Here is an 18,370-nt window from a genome sequence, read left to right as displayed (position 1 = left end):
ATCACTGGTATTAACTCTGATCATTTAGTAAAAGTAGTTCTGCCATGTTTATCCACCACAAAGTTACTCTTTCCTCCTTTGTAATTAATAAGTATCTTGTGAGAAGATGCTTTAGATGAAGCTCCTCTATTATAGATGAGGAATCTGAGGTTCAGAGAAGTTGTCGCTTACCCAAGATCACACAGTTTAAACAGGCCAGAACACAAATTCAAGCTCTAGTTTGTAGGGTCCCATACTTGGGATTCTTCTAAAGCATCCCACTGCCTCCTAAATCAGTCACCAGTGGCTAAAGCAGCCTTGTCCAATGCCCTCACCATGCTCATTGGGGAAACTAATGTGAAGACATCATGCTCACAGAATCCTGGTACTTCCTCTGGTCTTAAGAACTAATATGGTCCTAGCAACTTTGATCTACAGCTGCTTCTAAGTACAAGAAATCCTTAGGCAAGCACTTTATACCCAAGCCTCCCACTCTCTGGGCAATGAACCTGGGAGAGCACTGAAGGAGGAAAAGTCAGCTGGTACTAAAAAGCAGAAAATGGAAATATATATGCATCAGGACACCAGGCTGAACAAGGACAACCTGAAGTCATACCTACCCTAGGGCCATCTCACCACACTCTGACCCTTCCACTGGCCATCTGAAACTTTTCTTTTTGAGTTGCCATTTCTTTCTAAATCTTTAAAAATTTTATTTTTGGAATAGATATTACATTGCTAATACATTGATGTGGTTTAAAACTCAACGTGATATACCCACTAGAGTGGTTATAATAAAAAAGACATGTGGGTCGGCCCGGTGGCACAGCAGTTAAGTTCGCACATTCTGCTTTGGCAGCCTGGGGTTTGCCGGTTCAGATCCTGCGTGCGGACATGGCATCACTTGGCAAGCTATGCTCTGGTAGGCGTCCCACGTATAAAGTAGAGGAAGATGGGCACGGATGTTAGCTCAGGGCCAGTCTTCCTCAGCAAAAAGAGGCAGATGTTAGCTTAGGGCCAATCTTCCTCAAAAAAAAAAAAAAAAGACACGTAATAACAAGTGTTGGCAATGATGTGGAGAAATTGGAACCCTTATACATTGCTGGAGAGATTGTAAAATGGTGCAGCTGCTGTGGAAAAGAATTTGGCAGTTCCTCAAAAGTTCAAACATAAGAGTTATTACCAGTTGACCCAGCAATTGTACTCCTAGGTACAGACACAAATTAAATTTTATTAAAAATCCACTTGAAAACTTGTATGCAAATGTTTATGGCAGCATTATTCATAATGGCCAAAAAGTGGAAACAACCCAAATGTCCATCAACTGATGAATGGTTAAATAAAATGTGGTGTATCCATACAATGGAATATTATTTGGTAATAAAATGAAATGGAGTACTAGGAAGCCAGCCCCATGGCTGAGTGGTTAATTTTGCACGCTCTGCTTCAGTGGCCCAGGGTTTTGCTGGTTCGGATTCTAGGCGCAGACACGGCACCGCTCATCAGGCCATGTTGAGGCAGCGTCCCACATGCCACAACTAGAGGCACCCACAACTAAAAAATGTACAACTATGTACTGGGGGGATCTGGAGAGAAAAAGCAGGAAAAAAAAAAAAATGAAATGGAGTACTGATGTATGCTACAACACGGACAAACCTTGAAAAGATTATGCTAATGAAAGAAACCAGTCACAAAAGACCACATGTTGCCTGGTGTCATTTATATGAAATGTCCAGAACAGGCAAGTCTACAAAGACAGAAAGTAGATTAATGGTTGCTTGGGCTGGAGGGCCAGAGTGAGGGAGATGGCAAATGACTGCTAATGAGTACAAGGTTTTTTTCGGGATGATGAAAATGTTCTAAATTGATTTTGGTGACGGTTGCACAACTCTGTGAACATACTAAAAACCACTGAATTATATAGTTTAACTAGATGAATTGTGTGATGTGTGAATTATATCTCAATAAGGCTATTTAAAAAGTCAGTGTTGGGGCCAGCCCCAGTGGCCTAGTGGTTAAATTCAGCATGTCCCACTTCAGCAGCCCAGGTTTGGTTCCTGGGCACAGACCTACACCACTTGTCTGTCAGTGGCAGCTCACATACAAAAAGAGGAAGACTGGCAACAGATGTTAACTCGAGGCAAATCTTCCTCAGCAAAAAAAAAAATGAAAAAAGAAAAAAAGTCAGTGTTACATAAAATAGTAAATCTTAAGAAATCTCACTACAGGAACCAGCCCAGTGGTGCAGTGGTTAAGTTCGCATCTTCCACTTCAGCAGCCCAGGGTTCACCAGTTCAGATCCCGGGTGTGGACCTAAGCACCGCTTATCAAGCCATGCTGTGGCAGCGTCACACATATAAAACAGAGGAAGATGGGCATGAATGTTAGCTCAGGGCCAATCTTCCTCAGCAAAAAGAGGAGGATGGGCGGCAGATGTTAGCTCAGGGCTAACTTTCCTCAAAAAAAAAAAGAAAGAGAAAAAGAAATCTCACTACACACATATACCTCCCACTCATTCCTATGCCCTGTACCAGTAACCACTTTGTTATTTTATATCCTTCCAGGGTTTCTTTGTGCAAATTCAAATATATTTTCTTACTCTTTCACAAAATATACACTCTTCTCTACCTTCCTCCTTTCACTTAATATATCCTCGGAGGTCTTTCCATATCAGTACTTGGTGAACATCCCAATTCTTGTTTGTAAACAAGAAACTCTTGTTTACACACACCGATTTTCTCTTGTGTAAACATACTGATTTATTTAACCAGTTACCCACTGATGAACACTTAGGGCTGTTTCCAGTCATTTGCTGTTGGCAACAATGATGGGATGTTTGTGCTTTCTTTTTAACTTGGTTTTATCAGGTCACATTCTGCTCTGAGACTACCAGGAAGCAGCACAAGTAGCAGGAACCACTTTAGAGTGAGCAGAACTGGGTCTGCATCTGGCCTCCTTTGCTAACTAGCTATGTGACTCTGGGCAAGTGACTTGCATTTTCTGAGCCTCGATTTCCTCACTTGTAAAATGGGCAAAATCCCACCTACTGTATCAGGTTGCTTTTAGGGTCAAATAAGATCAAACAGGCTCCCAACGGGCCAAATTTGGGACAATCTGTGTACCAAAAAGTGTTAAGTTTGAAAAAAAGGCAGAAGGTTGGTAATGAATTATAACACATTAGGGAAAAAAGAATCCTGGAGTCCAAGTGATACTAAAAAAAAAGGAAAAGAGGAGGAGAGCTGAAACCAAAATCTATAAGAAAAATGCCAGGTAATAAACATAGAAGGAAAGAGACTATTAGTAAGTCATCCTTTCAAGGGCAGGCCGCGTGGCTGAGTGGTTAAGTTCACGAGCTCCGTTTCGGCAGCCCAGGGTTTCACGGGTTCAGATCCTGGGCGCGGACACGACACCACTCATCAAGCCATGCTGAGACATGTCCCACGTAGCAGAGCCAGAAGGACCTACAACTAGAATATACAACTATGTACTGGGGGGCTTTGGGGAGAAGAAGAAGAAAATAATAATAACAAATGAAGTATTTTTTTAAAAGCGCTTTAAAGTTTAAAAGAAAAAAGAAAAAGAAAATCATCCTTTTATAGATACCAGTTGACCTAGGCCAGGATTATAGATAGATGTTAAAAACACTGGATAAAAGTTGTTGAGCAACAGGATATCCAAACAATCTCAAAGTGTCACCCCACAGATAATTTTACTAATTACAAAGAGAAAAGGGTACCCTTACAATGCAGAGATCTGGCAATACACCTCATCCAAACGATCAAACCTCACAGCACCGGTGAGGTCACAAACTGACGTTATGTGTCACCTAATGTGATGCAAGGGCAACTCTTACCACAAATGTTTCACCTCAGTCTAACAATGAGAAAACAATCAGACGAAACCAATTTACGGTCTACAAGGCAACAGACTTGGAATCTTCAAAATTTCAATGTAATAAAAAACAAAAAGGCAGAGGTACTGTGTGCTACATTAAAGGAAACTGAAGAGACACAACAACTTTGTATAAGTAATCCTTGATTAGATCCTGGGTCCAAAAGAAAAAAAAATACGGTTATAAACAACCTTGAAACAATCAGGGAAATTCAAAAAATATTATTGTTTCAATGTAATGGTATTGTGGTTACATGGAGAATGTCCTTGTTCTTAAGGGATACATGCTCCAGCGCTTAGAGATAAGGTGCTGTGATGTCTGCAACTCACTTTCAAGTGGTTTAGAAAAAAATGTGTGCCTGTGTACACAGAAAAAGCAAATGAATCTAGATGAAGGGCGTATGGAGCGTTCACTGTCATATTTTTGCAACTTTTCTATATGTTTGAAATTTTTCAAAATAAATTGGGAAAAAAAATCAAATAAAACATGTAAACCACCTGGCACCCATTAGCTCACACCACGGCTTCGGCTAACTCAATAGATCCACAGAAAGCTCCTCCTCCTGTGCCTCTAGGTAAAATGAGTGGCATCAAAGTAAATGCCACCAGCCAGTCCTGCATTTTTGAAGCTTATACTTTTGATCAGAAGGCAAGGCAAAAACAGGAGGCCGATGGGGAAGCAGTATGGTTTTGGTTCCTGAAAATCTACCTAGGGCCTACATCTGCAAATTTTCTTAAGCCAGGTAACTTTAAAAAACAAAACAAGTTACTTAACCTCACCAAGAACTGTTTCCTCATTTATATGGAAAAATGGAACTAAAATCTATCACCTAGGATTGACAGAATAAGAGAGCATACATAATACACATTTGTAAAGCACTATTTATTGAAAACTCTCGTTAAAAGACATTAGTCTCCTAGAATAAAAGTGAGGAAGAAGAAAAGCTCCTGGGTGATTCCACCTTTGTTTCCCCATCAGAACACCCAGCACAGGGTCTTGCATTTAGCTTATGCTCATAAACATTGGTTAAAGAAAGTAACTATAGCACATTATGAGACAGAATGCCTAGAAAAAGTCTTTCAGGCTACAAATGTCATTGGAATTAAAGGAAAAATTAATATGAGCTGGCCCAAAGATGGCAGCACCTTAACAACAGCACATATTTATGTGCACATAAATTTGATAAAGCCCTTTTACACACATTATCTCATTTAAGCCTCACAATAATACCCATTTTATAGATAAAGAAACTGAGGCTTGAAAAGATAAATTACTCACATAGCACACAGATCAAATTTGTGTTTGCTCCACCCAGACACAAAAGAATGGAAACGATTGGCATTGTAATGGAATGGAAATAATTCACAGTTCAGGATCCTTATAATCTCTTCCCCAGGGTCTCTGCCCAACAGTGAGTCACTGCTGGCCACTGCTAAAACTCATACCTTTTCTACAGAAAAATGCCAAAAATCTGCCCTGGGATTGCTTATATTGATAAGGAGAAAGATGAACAATCAGGCCTTTAACCACTTGCTTCAGATATTTAAAAAGTGGAGCTTAAATTCCCCTTTCTAGTGTGGTTGTGAGACTGAGACGGAGAGGAAGTGAGCAGAAGAGGTTATTTTCATCTCAAGGTTGATGGCGTCCACATTTTAGTGAAGTTAAACATAACTCAAAACTAAAATTGTTCTGCAGATTTTTCTGGGGAAAGCTCTTGGTTGCTTTATTGTTTCACTTCACTTTTCAAACATCATGCTGTGTTGCAGGCAGAGATAATGTATTTTATTTCTCTCTTCCAGAGGTTTCCACATTATTTACATATCAACCTTTATCACAGCCATCAGAAAAACCAGCAGGAACTCTGTGATTCCATTTTTGCCCACTTTCTGTACATGCACCACAACTTCCTTCCTTAGTAAGAGAGCGTAGCCCACATGCCTAATGGACTTGGCAAAGGGATGTAGAAATGGAACAAAGACTGCTGCTAAGAACTTAAATCAGGGGCAATTAAAGAGAAACTGTTCATGTCCTCTGACCCAGCATTTCTACCCCTAGAAATCTATCCTTCAGAAATATTCCCAGGAGTTCACCACCACAGGATGCGTACTCCAATGCTCGCCACAGCAGTGTCCAAGAACGATTAAAATGAGTAAGTTAGAGCAATATGCAAATACATGGGACAAATGCCCAAAATACATTAAGAGAGCAAGCAGAATAATACGTATTGTAATAATATCATTAGTATATGTGTGGGAAAAAATGACAGAGGAATACATCTCAAAATCTCAACAGTTGGTTATGAGGTGGAATTAAGGGCAACTCTCCCTATGTATTTCATTGTGTATTTCTGTAATGAATTTTGATTAGTCTTATGTTATGTCTAGAATCAAAAACCAAATTTAAGATACATATTTATCTTAAATTTATTTTGTATTTAAATGCCAGTTCCCATCCTTTCCTCTTCACTTTGGAAACAGCTAGTGCTCCACCTGCATCACCACCTCTAGTCATATCACAGATCAGCGCCAGCTGCAGAAGTTTGCATTCTTGTACAATGACAGGATCATGTTTCAGAAAGGACATAAAACATTACTCACAATATCCCCAACAAGTGGTATTCCAGCCCATAAGTTGATCAAATACTTGCAGTGACCAAGAAAATCACTGCCTTCTGAAGCAGCCCTTGATGTCTTCTAGCTTTGCCGTGACATTCTTAAAGACGACATTCAGGAATGGCAACGCTTCTAGACACCAACAGCTACAATATGTTAGGCTAAGGAAACGGAATCATTACCACATCCAAGAAAACTAACATTGTTACTGATCATCTAATATGCAGCTCCCATTCAAATTTCTCCAATTGTCCCAAAAACGTCTTTAATAGCTTTTATTTAAGTGCAGGATCCAACCAAGGGCTACATGTTGCATTTGGTTGTCACAGCTCTTTAGACTCCTTTAATCTAGATCAGTCCCCCATACATTTTGTTTTATTTTATTTTGTTTGTCTTTCATGACATTGACATTTCTAAAGATCACAGGCCAGCTGTTTTGCAATATGTCCCACAATCTGGATTTGCCTGATTAGTTCCTCATGATTAGATTTAGGTTAAACACTCCTGGCAAGAATTCTGCATGTTGTTTACTTCCCATTGCATCAGGTTGTCTAATCACACTAAGTTTTCTGGTTCTTCATTTTGTCATTGTGGGTACTAAGAAAGCATCAGCCAATAAATAAAATATTAAAAACAATAAATGAGTAGAATGTTAAAAACAGCTACCATGAGCACCAGTTATAGAATGTATAGTGCCAGACATTTAAAATATATTACCTCATTTAAACATCACAACACTCTTGCAAAGAAACAGAGATTCAAAGAGGTTAAGTAACTTGCCCAAGGACATACATGTGGTGACAGAAAAATGCAAGCATGCACATGTGAACTCACACACATGCACACATACACATTTTAACATATGATCTCAGGGGTTCATGGTCTCCTTGGGGATCCTTCGGGGACAAGTTAAGAATCCCTACTTTAGACCAATCTACAGGAGGCCTACCTAGTTTTAGAGTTGGATTCCTACAGCAAAGAAACTGAAAATAAATCATCTGAGGTCCATAGAACATTCTCCCATACTTGGAAATGTTCTTACTTGGAGAGGGGCCACATTTCCACCATAATTGAGAAAATAGGGCAATGGTTCCATAAACTATTATAACATTCTGGTGTTTGTTTGTTTGGCTTGATTTTTACTATTCTGCAACAAAATGAGAAAAATAAAGACAATGTAGAGAATTTTTTATAAAGCTAAATGTTTTCTAATTTAAAAATTATACTCTTCCTAAAACCTTTGATACTAAATGTGCTTTATTTTATGAGATAAAAGTGAAGGAGGATATTTAAAAAATATATCTTTACTATAGGAAAATAACCATTTTCAACAGTTCATCCAATTTTATCTTATTTTTTGTAATTTTACTTATCTATAAAACTAAAAAGTCTGCAACCCACTGATTTAGGGAACTCTATACAAATAAAGTAATTTTTGAGAAACTAATTTGAGTAAAGGAAGTTCAGCCCAAAAAGAAACCAGATATGAAATATTTCTGAATTTCCCTAAAAGTCATCCACAAAACATCTCAAAGGCTGCCGGGCTCAGGAAGACACTTCAATGCATTTGTTAAAAGCATTTTACTTTTGATATTTGCATTACTAATTGCTCTCTTCCAGTGTGTTGATATTTCCTGCTTTTGAATGGGCCCTTGGTGACTTAGGTTAGTTCATTCAATCAACAAACATTCACAGAGTCCCTAATTTTGCAAGGCATTCGATTAGGTGCCTGGGAACACAGCCTGCAGAGTTCTTTCTTGCCTTCATGTCTCAGGTCAAAGGTCACCTGCCACTTTGTGGACACTGCCCCTCCGCCCAGTAAGGAAGAATGAACACCTCCCACAGGGCTGTGCTCTCCTAGCGGCCTACATACCTCTGCGTATGTGATTATTTGTTTATGTGTGTCTCCCTCACCCAAACAAATTCTTCCAATGCAAATGCTATCTGAGTCAATGCTGTATTCCAGCACAGTACACATATAGCTGAGGATCAGTACAAATTAATGGAATAAATATACTTTACAGATGAGGAAACTAAAGCTCAGAAAAAGAACATGACATGTCCAACATAACACAGCTAATGATTAAGTAGTACTCGGTCTTAGAAAGCCTCACCAGAGCTTTCTTCTATTCCATCATGCCGCATCACACACGGACAGGATGAGTGAGAGAAAGATCTTAGATGTCTTCCTGGAACCTCAAACTCAACATGTCCAGAAGTCCCTCCTTCTCAAAAAAAGAACAAACAAAAACCAGACATTTAAAATACATTATCTCATTTAAACACCACAACAATCTTGCAAAGAAATACTGGTCCCCATCTCCTTCCTGTAAATGGCAAACCCAGTGGCTCAAGGAAAAACTAGAGTCATCTTGACTCCCTCTTCTCCCTATCCCCACATCTAATTAGTCAACAGTCTTATCAATTATAATCTTCAAACTTAGTGTCTCTCCGATCTCTTGCCTTCTCTCCAAGCCCTCTGCCACCACCCTAGATCCAGGCCACCATAATCCCTCACATAGACTACAAAAATGACTTGCTATTTGGTCTTCACATATTCACTTTGGCCAATTCTCTCTAATTTCTTCTCCACTTAGCCATGGTGATGTCTTTAATATCATTCTAGACTTGTAATTCATCCAGCTAATTCAAAGCCCTTCACTAGGTCCTAATACTCTTAGGATAAAGACCAAATTCCCCTGTAGCTCAGAAAACTGCCCCCTCTCTAGCCTCTGCCCACCTCTCCAGCCTCACTCTTCTTCGTTCTGGTCTCTCTCCCCTCGCTTTGCCCCCATATACTGACCGACCTCCTTTCAAATTCTCATACCACTCTTTCCTTTACACTTTGAAAATGCAGTTCCCTCTGTCAGAAACCCTTTTTCCCCCTCAAAGCACCTTCCATTGCCATCCTAAATTACTTCCACTCACTCTTCAAGTCTCTTGAAATGTCACTTCTGACAGGAAACCTCCCCTGATTCCCCCAGACCAGAGGAGAGCACTAGGTAGGCATTCCTATTCCACCCTGTAGTACATCCCCCTTTGGCAATAACATTCCAATTGCAATGCAATTACTTGTCCAATGATTGTCTCTTCTACTAGAATATAAACTCCATGAGGGCAGGGGAAGCTTCTCTTTTCACTGATGTAGCCACAGTCCTCAAAACACAATAGCTGCTCAATTAATACCTGTTGTCAGAATGACAGGCTGGGGCCAGATTGTAATGGGCTACTACACGAGGCCAAGTAAACCAAGGTGCAAGGACCATTATCCCTTTGCAAATATGTAAACTGAGGCAGAAAGAAATGCAGTCATTCAAGGTCACAGAGATAGCAGTGATGGAGCCAAAGCTAACCCATCATTCAGCTCATTTCTCCTCCCTAAAACACTAAAAAGCGTGGGTAGGAGGGGGAGCATCTTAGAAGAAGAAAACTAGGAATGAGAAAATGGTGAGAGAGAGGTTCAAGATGACAGCTTCTGAATCTGCGTGTCACACTCATTGCCTCCAGATGGACAGCAGTTAAGACTTTCCATGCCCAGAGAAGCACAAACATTAAACAAACAAACATTGCCACCACACCCTTCTCCTTAAGAGGGGGGCATAAAATAACAAACTTCCTTCATCCACAAAGGAGAAGAAACCACAGGAGGGAAAGCTGTTGCCATGCCAAGTGTCTTCAAAAAAACAAACAGGCAGGCTGGCCGCCTGGACTGCTCCTCAACAATCAACAGGGAAGGGAGGGGAAAAGACAGTCTTTCCACCACTTTCTGGAGGAGGGATAAGAAAAAAAAATGCATTAAATGAGGCAGAAGTCTTTTGAAGTCTACTTATCCTTTGGGAATTATGAGAACAATTCATGTAAAGCATTTAAAAACCTTGCTAACCCACTGGCAGTTCTTACTACAGGTACCAATGAAAGGGAAAGTAGCATGAGCTCCACTCCAACATTTCACTGTCCACATGCTGCTGGGGCCAAATGATGTCTGTCACAGAAGCCACTAACCAGGCCAAGGGGTCAGGCTCGTTGTTGCTTATCCTGACTAGCACCAATTGCAAGAAAAAGACAAGGCAAAGCCCCTTCAAAGAGGACTCTGTAGAACAAACATTCACACAGTCTATAGCTACCCTGGACTTTCTGGGTGAAGAGGTTATTCAGAGACTGGAAAGAGACTTAGAGAAAGAGACGTGATACACTGGTTGAAACAGGGAGATTTTGAAACAGAGAGGAAAACGATAATTGCAAATGGAAACACTAGGGGAAGAAACTGAAAGAACTTCAAGAGATATAGAGGGGTAGGGAAAGAAAGGTACAAGGGAAAAGGGTAGGGTGCCCAGAAAAGCAGACAGTAAGCAACAGAGAGACGAAGAGAGAGGCAAAGCCAGGCAGCCCATCTTTTCCCAAATCCCAAAGCTGCTCATTGCATCCCAATAAATCACTCTCCCACAAAGCCCATACAATGGACTGTCCTTTGCATTCAGTAACAAGCAGCAGCATTTAACGAAGCATCGCCCAGCTGCAACTTTGAAGACCTAAGTGTCTGAATTTAAAATGAACAAAATTGGTTCAGCATCAGAAGACAACCAGTAATGACTTTCCCCCTATGCCTGACTGGGCTACGAAAAGGTTTGGTATTTTAGAGTTAAGCATAAAACACTCTGGCATTTCTCCTTCTTTTGACATTCCAAGAGGGGGTGTGGTTGACCCCAGGTCCATTCATTTCCAAGGTTGTAGATCTCTCAGCAAAGACTGGCCCCATCTGTTCTGGAGTCAGCCAGCTGTTTATCTGAAAGTAACATATTTATTGCACTAATCATCCTAATAATTCTTACAAGAACAGAGCCAATATCACACAAGTCAGAATGCTTTCCGTCCTGTTTAACGTGTCAGTTCGTTTAAAAACAAAAAGCAAAAAAACCATGCTATGCTCCTCGATTTCCCTGGTCAGGATCACTCTACCTTTCAGTAATGGCAAATGAAGGTTAACAGCGCTTCTAACTTTCCCTTTCCCTAACATGTTAAAATGAACCCAGGTTTCCCTAATGATCGCTTTCCCAAGCTATTTGTGACTGGTGACTTGCCTCAGGAAACAGCAGCTCATTATGGTACCATTGTCAGTGGCAAGGAGCCTATCGCAATGTAATTTAAAACACACAAGCACAAATCTGTCGGCTCCACTTCCAAACAATCCTGAAATCCTGCAGTCAGGAGAGGAAAAACACTTAACAAAAATGCTGCTTCCAGTAGCCTAAGAGAACCTTCCCCAGACACGTGAAATGTTTCTGACTGGCACGGAGTGCACCAATAAAGGACACTGTCACCTCAAATCAGCAGAAAAGGCAAGACAAACGATCATAGACACACATAAAATAGAGCCCCACAAAACTTAACCTACTCAGAAGCACGCTCATCTAAAAAAACAGTGTGTGCTAGCTCAAGCGACACAGAAATGTGCTGAAGTAGTGCGACCACATTAAATCAGTGTCTCCATTTCTCCCCACGCATCACCCCTTCCCACTCAAACCTCAGCCCTCGGGCTGTATGTGACAGGACTGCAGTCCCCCACCTCTGCCGCCTTCTGATCTTCCAAGAGCACTTCCCAACATCCTCCCCAGCCCATTCCCCTCTCCAAGCCTCAAAAAGGTTGAGGAGAGTTGCGACTAGGGAATTGGCAAGCATTGGTCTTCTGGCGGGGGAAGGTTGCTGGAGTTGTTCTTTGCAGTGACCCAAATTGCACGGAGCTTTTCGCTTAGCAGCTCTTACGAGCACCTCCCAATCCTCCCGCCCCCATCTTCCCAAAAGAAAGCCTTGAGAACTAAGCGGGAGGAATAACTTGGTAGAACCATTTGAATAAATCACTTCAACTCACCTGGATTGGGATTTTTCTCCCCACCCCAGACATAAACAGAAATGATGTGCGAATGAGTCACGCACGCAAGAGAAGCTGTTGCGTTGTCCTAAGTCCAAGGGCTGGAGTCAGTCCCTGCCCTGGTGCGGCTGCTAGTCTTAGCTCAGCTGGAGCGAGCGGCAATCGCAAGCCCAGCAGCAGCAGGGGGGTGGATAGACCGTAGCACAATGAATGCAGTGAGGTTTTTGCAATGACATCATCTCTCTGTCCAAAAGGCCCCAATAGCCATGCTCAGGAGCGCTGCATTCTGGGAATTGTAGTCTTCTTAGGGCCTGGCAGGAGGACGAGGCTAACGCCGGAACTACAATGCCCAAAATGCGCCAAGGTCAGACGCGCCCGGAGCCGGTGAAGGGAGCTAAGGAGACTCGGCCGCCATGTTAGGAATGCTGGGACGATTCCGTGGAGCCAGGCTAAGGTTTTTAGGGAGCCCTGAAGCCAACTGGCGGTGTGGTGGGGACGGTGAGGTGAAGGACAAGCCGGTCGGAGAGCTGGGGCCCCGACCTGGGAACTGCGGGGGTGGAGGCGGCATGGGGGGACAGAGGTAGGGCGGGTCCGGCTGGAGGCGGCATCAAGAGGCCTCGGCCTCACGGTCTTGCAGGAGTTGTATAGGCCGCCTACGCCTCTTGCTCCATTTTCTAACTGAGGTGTTGAAGGCGTCACTTTACTTCTGGGCGCAGAGTGTCATTTAGACCTTCTAGCCGGACAGTTGGGGCGGTTGGGTGCAGGGACCGGGGCGGCGACCCTCTCACCTTTGGTCGGAGAAGCTTCCACCCACGGAGTTGGGCTGTTCCTCCCCAATTTATTTTTATCTTCTTGTCATTTATTTTTAACCTTCCTTACCCCTCCCCAAGGTTTCGGACCCTCATTGGTTTTTCATACAGGAATGGTTTGCGAAAGGGTCCAAAGAAATCAATGTTGCAAGGTAGCCAAGCTGGAAAGGGACGGTGCGTTGGCCCCACAGTTAAGAAGACAAGGAGAGCCTAAAGCAGTAACGCGCCCGCTGTGAAACGACGTCCCGGAGAAAGCAGGGAGATGTTGAAAGGGGATGTTGTTGATTATAGGCCTGTTGATGGCTGACGATCGGTTCCGAAGTAACACGGGTTCTTGGCTAAACCTAGAGTGTACGTAAAATACTGTGGAGACGGGATGTTCATTAGCTTGGATAACCAACTTATTTTTAAAAATACCTTTAGTGTTTAATTTGTGGTGCTCCATGTATACGACTAATTAAAAAATCTTTTTTTTAATTAATTAACTGAAACCAAAGTCACTGGTCTTTAAGTTACTTAGGCCGGTATCTCAAATGAACTGTGTTTTTTTCCCAGTTATATTACTAAAACAATGCTGTGTGTTTGTTCTTTTTCAGAGTCTGTCTACAGTATGGGAAGATGGGGAATTTCTTTACACTCCTGAGGGTGTCTGAAGGGTGAAAAATGCTGATGATGTGCTGTTTTTCTCCTTCCCTTTTGCATATTATTCTGAAAACAAAATTAACTAGTTACTTTGGATCAGTAAGAGTCGGCACGTCACCTGTTAGGAGTTAATGAAATTATAGCTGATAAACGGATTCTTCTGTCAAAGAAAGGCTAAACAGAGTGATTACAGATGACAAAAATGTGGTAGAAGCAGTCTCTCAGATGTATGCAGATAACTACAAAAACAGTGTTGTGAAGAATGATCTTATGTGTCATGTTTTGGGCAACAAGTCACAAGATAAATGGCTTTGTTTCATTTTTAAACAAAGGTGATACGTATTGGTCTCATCCATGAATACAGCAGTGGGGAGGGCTCATGGAAATATTTGTTATTTAGAAATACCTTCTTTGCAAGTAATGGTGGTAGGTATAGGAAAAGGAACAAAACGTTTAGTATTTTCTTTCCCACCTCTAGTATAATTATAGTAGTGTTTTAGGCGTAATAGAAATAAGAGAGCCTGGACAGGTTTACATTTAGGCTTAGTTTCAGACTCTTAAATTATTTTTAGAGGTTGATGATTCAGAGATGTTCTTGCCTTTTATACAAACTTACAGTGAATATTGTTCATTTTACAAGGTATTTCTTTATATAAGCAATAACCTCCTTGATCTGATACTATGGAGGACACATTTGTGGGAGGGAAAAAAACAGCAGATTTCTCAGAAATCTTGCATGTGAGAAATGAGACCTGTGTAATGTAGAGATTTCTATAATTTGTCATGTGTCGTATGTTTGGGTAGTTTGAAGTTTTCCCAGCCTTATACCCAATGGACATCTAACCATAAAGAAATGAAACAAATCTAAGTAATGTCTAAAAAAAGACTCCATTTTTTAGCCCTTAACTTTTAGGGGGAAAAAAACCATACATTTCTTTACAAATTTCATTTATAAAATTAATATTTCAGAAGTTGTTGATGCTAGCTTCTGCAAGAATAACCTCAGTGTCCTGGAGAAAACACTGTGTTAGGAGAACTTTGGAAGGTGGATTTAGAAATGCCTTAGGTAGATAAAGAAACCAACGTTTTCATCTCTCAAAAAAGAATTAGGACATTTGTTTGTATTATAACTATAGGTAGCTCATTAAAGAGTATTGAGTCAGTTGCTGTTAGAGCAAGAGTTTTTTCAACAGGGTTAAGTGTCAGGATCACCTATAGAACTCTTAAAGATACTAATCTCCAGGGTTGGAACAAGCTATTCTGTATTTTTAAAACTCTGTAGTCCACGTCCCATTATTTGTATTTTTTGTGGTGTGTCGCACTAGTAACAAAAGATTTCGTAAAGATTTCAGATTTATTACTAATAATACCCATAAAGGAATTTTGAAAATGTGTAGATGAGGAAATCACCTAGGGATCAATTTATACATGGTAGTTGGAGGGGAGGTTGGAAGGGAAGAGAAGATCTGTTTTAGCCTTAAGAATACCACAATATCCTGACTTAACTAGCTGTTTCTTAGAGTGAGGGTTTAGCCTAATGCTAAGAAAGTCTGATTATTAGAGAGACTTATCCAGTAAGAGCTTGGTGTTACAACAAGATTAAGGTAAAGCTATTTAGATATTTAAAAGAAACTGAACTACCTAGACAGAGGCAACAAAATACTAGAATTTTCTGAAAATTTAATAACTTGCTTTAAATCCTAAATTTTAAAAATTATTGATGTATTTTTTTATTGTGATAACAGTTTATAACATTCCATAAATTTCGGATGTACATCATTATATTTCCTTTTCTGTGTAGATTACATCATGTTCACCACCCAAAGACTAATTACAATCCATCACCACACACATGTGCTTAATCACCCCTTTTGCTCTCCTCCCTCCCCGCTTCCCCTCTGGTAACCACCAGTCCAGTCTCTCTCTATGTGATTGAGTGTTCTTTTTATCTTCTACTTAGGAGTAAGATCTTATGGTATTTGCTTTTCTCCCTTTGATTTATTTCACTTAGCATAACATCCTCAAGGTGCATCCATGTTGTCACAAATGGCCAGATGTCATCATTTTTTATGACTGACTGGTATTCCATTGTGTGTATATACCACATCTTTATCCATTTGTCCCTTGATGGGCACCTAGGTTGCTTCCAAGTCTTGGCTATTGTGAATATGCATCAGTGAATGTCGGGGTGCCTGTATCTTTACGAATTCATGTTTTCATGTTCTTTGGATAAATACCCAGCAGTGGAATAGTTAGATCGATCGTATGGTAGTTCTAGTCTTAATTTTTTGAGGAATCTCTATACTGTTTTCCTTAGTGGATGCACCAGTTTGCACTCCCAACAGCAGTGTATAAGAGTTCCCTTCTCTCCACATCCTCTCCAACACTTATTTCGTGTCTCGTTAATGAGAGCAATTGATGAGAGCAATTGCGACAGGAGTGAGGTGATATCTCATTGTAGTTTTGATTTGCATTTCCCTGGTAGTTAATGATGTTGAACGTCTTCTCTTGTGCCTGTTGATGTTAGCTTAGTATTCTTGATATTTGGGTATATGGTATATAATAGAGTATCCTTTTTTTTAGCTCTAAATTCTTTGACTTAATTGCTAAATTTGGGGTCTTTACATTCAGAATCCTGTAACGTTCTTTCATCCCTACCTGTCAAGGAATAAAGATAAGACCCAAGAAAACAAGCATTTGAAATTCTTAAAGCAGCCCCAAGAGTCAAACACTTAATGGGTCCATCTTAGAGCAAAAAGATTTTGGAGATGGTACATGAAAACTGACTGCCTTTAGTGTTTTGGAGAATAATACCAGTGGCCTCTGGATTCCTGTTGCTTCAGTTTGAAATTTATCTTGAATGGCTTGCTCAGTATCACAGAAATTAGTAACATTCTAAGCTTCAGTGACAATATAGCTTCATAGCAGTGTTGGTGAGGATTAAACAAAATAATCTATGTAAAGCATTTAGCAAAGGACTTTGAGACATGTAAATTTGTTTTGGATTTTTTAAGTTTTTAAAAAGTAGTCCCAGAGCAGTTAGGGCCACGAGGACAGGGATTACCTCAGATGTACTCTTTCAACAGTTTGTTAAATCAAACTTGTATGACTAAGTTCTTATCAAAATACAGTTCCATTTCTTCCTTTGATATAGTGAAGATATAGGGCAACAATCTTTTTTCAACCCATACCACATAAGGAATGCAAAATAATAAGAGGTTATGGTAGTGCCTGGAGTGGCTAAAGTAAAAAAAATTACGTAACAGTAAGATTTTGCTTGTGCACCTGTACAGCTTAAAAAGCCCACAGTTGATTATGAAAATCAGGCCCTGTCTTCATTGAGAATCGCTGTAGCTAATTCTCTAGAAGAAAATGATGTTCTAAATTATGAAAAATGTTTCATGCCTTACAAAGTTCTAAGGTAATGCTTTTATATTCCAAGCTATGAGAGAACAGCTGTCTGTCACGTTGTCTGCCTTTCTGTATCTGTTTTCCAAAGTAGAAACAATTTTCTTACCTGTCTCAGAAATGAAATCCCAGCAACCCAAATGCAATATAGACCTAACAGTTACATTAGGGATTATTCTAACCTGATCACAGAGTTGAGACAAGCAAATTTAAGGGGGAAAAAGAGAAAAGCATTTTACCAAAAGATCTTTCCAGACCTCACCTTAGATTGAGTTAAATGTTTTCTAATGTACGTTTCTGTAAGTGTACATAGATGAACATGCCATTCAGGGTTCAACAGTTGGAGTTTCCCTAGGGAAGATCTTTAATTCTGGAAACTTTTAATATTTCATATTTTAAACATTTTGAGTTAACAATATTCTGGAAAAATTAAAACATTTTCTAGTTTAGTCAACCCACTGTTGTGTTTGTAACAAACACACAGTTTTAGCTGCTAGATTTAATATGCCGCTAAAGGTAATGCAGTAAATATCCCAAGGTCAAGATTTGAAATCCAAATGTCCATATTTAATGATTAACCAGAAAAATGAGCCCTATTTATCCTATGATTTTTATTTCTCAATTTTTAATAGGTTTGGATAATGAAGGTGGCACTAGAAAACATTTCTTTGCAAGAGTAAGTACAGATCTTCCTCAACTTAGGGTTGGGTTATGTCCCAATAAACCCATTGTGTATTGAAAATATTTTAAGTTGAAAATGAATTTAATACACTTAATGTACCAAACATCGTAGCTTAGCCTCGCCTACCTTAAATGTGCTCAGAACACTGACGTTAGCCTACAGTTGGACAAAATCATCTAACAAAGCCAATTTTGTAATAAAGCATTGAATATCATGTAATTTAATGAATACTGGACTAAAAGTGAAGAACAGAATGGTGGTATGGCTACAGAACGGTTGTGTGAATTGTTTACCCTAATGATCGCGTGGCTGACTGGGAGCTGCAGCTTGCTGTGTGTGCCCAGCATCACAAAAGAGTATTGGACTGCATATTGCTAGCCTTGGAAAAGATCAAAATTCATAATTTGAAGTATGGTTTCTACTGAATGCATATCGCTTTCACACCATCGTAAAGTTGAAAAACCGTAAGTCGAACGAACC

General features: G+C 40.2%; 1 protein-coding gene and 1 long non-coding RNA gene across 9 annotated transcripts in view; one reads left to right on the top strand and one right to left on the bottom strand.

Annotated features, from left to right (window-relative positions):
* The window catches only part of RAB30 (RAB30, member RAS oncogene family), an 88,632-nt gene extending 75,386 nt beyond the window's left edge, over nt 1–13,246 (bottom strand). The window contains exons 1-2 of one of the 3 annotated variants that reach the window (XM_023644131.2): nt 12,350–12,563; nt 8,598–8,708 (exon numbers count right to left, since the gene is read on the bottom strand). The gene's annotated coding sequence lies outside the window, so the exon portion shown is untranslated. Of the gene's footprint in view, nt 1–8,597; nt 8,709–12,349 lie in introns of all 3 variants that reach the window. The other 2 variants (XM_005612006.4, XM_070272056.1) reach the window with 2 other exon arrangements.
* On the top strand, nt 12,657–15,074 carry LOC138925031 (uncharacterized). 6 transcript variants are annotated; one of them, XR_011440665.1, is made up of 3 exons: nt 12,657–12,803; nt 13,270–13,509; nt 13,755–15,074. It is a non-coding gene; the product is annotated as an uncharacterized lncRNA (long non-coding RNA). The 6 variants fall into 6 exon arrangements; XR_011440667.1 differs by having other exon boundaries at nt 12,699–12,803; nt 13,240–13,509; XR_011440664.1 differs by having other exon boundaries at nt 12,713–12,847.
* Nucleotides 15,075–18,370: the final 3,296 nt, after the last annotated feature.

The sequence above is a fragment of the Equus caballus genome, chromosome 7 (assembly GCF_041296265.1).
Source record: "Equus caballus isolate H_3958 breed thoroughbred chromosome 7, TB-T2T, whole genome shotgun sequence".
Classification (NCBI taxonomy): Eukaryota; Metazoa; Chordata; class Mammalia; order Perissodactyla; family Equidae; genus Equus; species Equus caballus.
This window is presented reverse-complemented; position numbering and strand designations above follow the sequence as displayed.